Consider the following 4,333-nt stretch of genomic DNA (forward strand, 5'->3'; position numbering starts at 1 on the left):
GTCATTATTTGCAGATGACATGATCGTATATGTATAGAAAATACTAAGGACTCAACCAGAAAACTGTTAGAGCTAATCAACAAATTTAGTAAAGTTGCAGAATATAAAATCAACATACAGAAATCAGTTGCATTTCTATACACTAACAATGAAATATCTAGAAAAGAAATAAAGAAAACAATGCCATTCATAGTAGCATAAAAACCAATAAAATACTCATAAATAAAGTTAACCAAAGAAGTAAAATATCCATACAATGAAAAATACAAGACTTTGATGAAAGAAATTAAAGAAGATACAATTGGAAAGATCTCTCTTGTTTATGGATGGTAAGAATGTTATTAATGTGTCCATATTATCCCAAACCATCTATAGTTTCAATGCAATCCCTATCAGAATTCCAGGGGCGTTTTTACAGAAATAGAAAAAAACAATCCTACAAAACCAATAAAATACTCATAAATAAAGTTAACCAAAGAAGTAAAATATCCGTACAATGAAAAATACAAGACTTTGATGAAAGAAATTAAAGAAGATACAAACAATTGGAAAGATCTCTCTTGTTTATGGATGGTAAGAATGTTAGTCCACAGCCCTCTGGACACGGCCCTTGGCATGGCCCTGTCCCCTCAGAGGGACAAGACCAAACTCCCACCAAGAAGTCTGCACAAACCTCTTAGACAGCCTCATCCACCAGGGTGCAGACAGCAGAAGCAAGAAGAACTACAACCCTGCATCCTGAGAAATGGAAATCACAATCACAGAAAGTTAGACAAAATGTGATGGCAGAGGAATATGTCCCAGATGAAGGAACAAGATAAAACCCCAGAAGAACAACTAAGTGAAGTGGAGATAGGTAATCTACCTGAAAAAGGCCATATACAACAAAGGCTACAGCTAACTTCATACTGAACTGTGAAAGGTTAAAAGATTATCCTCTAAGATCAGGAACAAGACAAGGATGCCCACTCTCACCACTCTTATTCAACATAGTTCAGTAAGTCCCAATAAATAAAAGGAATCCAAATTGGCAAGGAAAAAGTGAAATTGTCATTATTTGCAGATGACATGATCGTATATGTATAGAAAATACTAAGGACTCAACCAAAAAACTGTTAGAGCTAATCAACAAATTTAGTAAAGTTGCAGAATATAAAATCAACATACAGAAATCAGTTGCATTTCTATACACTAACAATGAAATATCTAGAAAAGAAATAAAGAAAACAATGCCATTCATAGTAGCATAAAAACCAATAAAATACTCATAAATAAAGTTAACCAAAGAAGTAAAATATCCATACAATGAAAAATACAAGACTTTGATGAAAGAAATTAAAGAAGATACAATTGGAAAGATCTCTCTTGTTTATGGATGGTAAGAATGTTATTAATGTGTCCATATTATCCCAAATCATCTATAGTTTCAATGCAATCCCTATCAGAATTCCAGTGGCGTTTTTACAGAAATAGAAAAAAACAATCCTAAAATTTGTATAGAATCACAAAAGACCCCAAATAGCCAAAGCAATCTTGAGAAAGAAGAACAAAGCTGGAAGCACCACACTTTTTGATTTCAAATTATACTAAAAAGTATAGCAATTAAAACAGTATACTGTACCGGCATAAAAATAGACCCATACACCAACAGAACAAAATAGAGAGCCCAGAAATAAGCCTATATATATGATCAACGAATATTTAACAAGGGAGCCAAGAATACTCAATGGGGAGAGAATGGTATCTTCAATAAATGGTATTAAGAAAGCTGGATAATCGCATGCAGAAAATGAAATTGGACTCCTATATTACATTATTCACAAAAATTAATTCAAAATTGATTAAAGACCTCAACAGAAGACCTGAAACTGTAAAACTCCTAGAAAAAGAGATAGGGAAAAACCTTCATGTTGATCTTGGCACTGATTTTTTTGGATATGACATCAAAAGCACAAGCAATAAAAAAATAAAAACAAACAAATGGGACTACATCAAACTATAAATCTTCTGCACAACAAAAGAAACAATCAACAACATGAAAAGGTAGCCTTTGGGTGGATGAAAATATCTGTAAACCATACATTGGATAGAGGGTTAACTCGTACAACTCAGTAACAAAACAACAAATAATGGGCAGAGGAATGAATAGACATTTTTTCTAAAGAAGGCATACAAATGGCCAACAGGTCCATGGAAAAGATTCTCAACATCACTAATCATCAGGGAAATGTAAACCCAAACCACAATGAGATATCACCTCACACCCATTAGACTGGCTATCATCAAGAAGACAAGATTTAACAAGTGATGGTGAGGATGTGGAGAATTGTGCATTACTCAGAATGTAAGTATAAATTGGTTCAGCCACTATGGAGAAAAGAATAAAGTTTCCTAAAAAAATTAAAAATGGAACTACCATTTGACTCAGCAATCCCACTTCTGAGTATATATCCAAAGGAAATGAAATCAGGATATTGAAGAGATACCTGAACTCCCATTGCAGCATTATTCATAATAACCCAGATATGGAAACAACCTAAGTCTCCATAAATGGATAAATAAAGAAGATACATATATCTTCTCTATCTCTATCTCTATGTCTTCTTTATCTATACCTATCTATCTATATAAAATGAAATATTATTCAGCATGAGAAAGAAAGAAATCTTATTTGTGACAACACAGACCTTGAGAGCATTATGCTAAGTGAGATGAGTCAGAGAGAATGATAAATACTCTATGATAGCATGTATTGATATATGTGGAGTCTAAAAAAGCCAAACTGATAGAAACTGAGAGCAGAATAGTGGTTATCAGGGGTTGAGGGTTGGGCAAACTGGGGAGATATTCATTAAAGGGTACAAACAACAAACTTGCAGTTACAAGATGAGTGAGTTCTGGAGATCACTATAATCTAGTGATTATAGTTAACAATACTGTATTATACACCCCAAAGTTGCGAAGAGACTGGATCTTAAATGGTCTCCCAGTAAAAAAAAAGAAATGATAATTATGCAACATGAGAGGTATTAGCTGATGCTAAGGTGGTATTCATATTGCAATATATAAATGTATCAAATCAACACACTGTACACTTTAACCACACACAATCTTATATATCAATTATATCTCAATAAAAATAAATAATAAAATAAAAATTTTAAAAAGATGATAAATTTTGTATATGTAACAGTTTTTCAGAGATTCCGTTGGTATGTTTCAGAAATTTTTTTCCCTCAATACAAACTACATGAAACCAATTTAAAATAGTCTGTGGAAGTGTTACAGCTCTTTTAGAATTTGTCTAGCAGGTTTTTCGGGCCACATGGGAAACCACCTCCTTCCCCCCCCAAAATAAATACTCTGTGGAAACATGTGTGCTAATATTCATAAACAAGAATGCCTGTGTAGCAGACTTTCTACTTTATGAAAAGAGAGTGATATAAAACATCTGGCGGCACATTAGGAACATAACTCAACCCCCAGTGAGACCAAATCTGTGATATAAATATATGTTTTTCTCTACTCATGCTTTTAAAACAACATACAACCTTATGATGGGCATTTTTCAGGACTTCCATTTAGCCCAATGGTCACCATGGTAACGATATGAACACACTGATTTGTATGCACTTTCTCATCTAAGGCTGAACGACCAGAGTAGGCCACTTGGCACCTGATATTTCCAGATATAACAACACATACTCCCCACAGAGTTCGTAAAATTGCTCCTCAGTCAATCTGAATCAGTTGATCTGGTAGCCAAAAGGGCTGGTTGGTGTTGCTGAAAATCCTGATACTTCTGGCATCTTACACACCAGAGTAGACCAATTTTACCATATGTTTTTCAAAGTGGCAGGGCACTGGCTACGCCCATGGGTCTTACATGATGATTGGTTGCAAGATAGATAATTGGAAAAAATCATGGAGATGATTAAACAGGCATCTAGGTAGAAACTAAAAACATTTGAAATGTGGGTAAAAAATTAATGTTTTTATATTTTTGTCCAGATGTTGAATCTTACATAGACACAAAGTAAATTTTTCATTCATAGCAATTTTGAAGTAGAATGATAACTATTGCTTTTCTCCTTTTCACCTAAGCTGGCTCTAAAATTTACTCTCAGGAAGAGAGTAGAGATTTTTATGAGGGAAATTGGCTAATATTAGCTGATCAGTACATATTAGTTTAATGAATTAATATAAAACTAATGCCAGTTAGTATTTTTAACAGGGAGTCCCGATAGAAATTCAAAAAAGAATATTTATAATTTTATAATTTGTAAAGTATAATCACAAGAATTTAATTTTTAGTCTAGTTAGAAAGTTTATG

At 33.3% G+C, this 4,333-nt stretch overlaps 1 non-coding gene across 1 annotated transcript; it reads left to right on the forward strand.

The window, feature by feature from the left end:
* The first annotated feature begins 3,277 nt into the window (after positions 1 to 3,277).
* LOC112064263 (U7 small nuclear RNA) lies at positions 3,278 to 3,338 on the forward strand. Its single transcript, XR_002891445.1, has one exon. It is a non-coding gene; the product is annotated as a U7 small nuclear RNA (small nuclear RNA).
* Positions 3,339 to 4,333: the final 995 nt, after the last annotated feature.

This window comes from Physeter macrocephalus, chromosome 20, assembly GCF_002837175.3.
Source record: "Physeter macrocephalus isolate SW-GA chromosome 20, ASM283717v5, whole genome shotgun sequence".
NCBI classification, from domain to species: Eukaryota; Metazoa; Chordata; class Mammalia; order Artiodactyla; family Physeteridae; genus Physeter; species Physeter macrocephalus.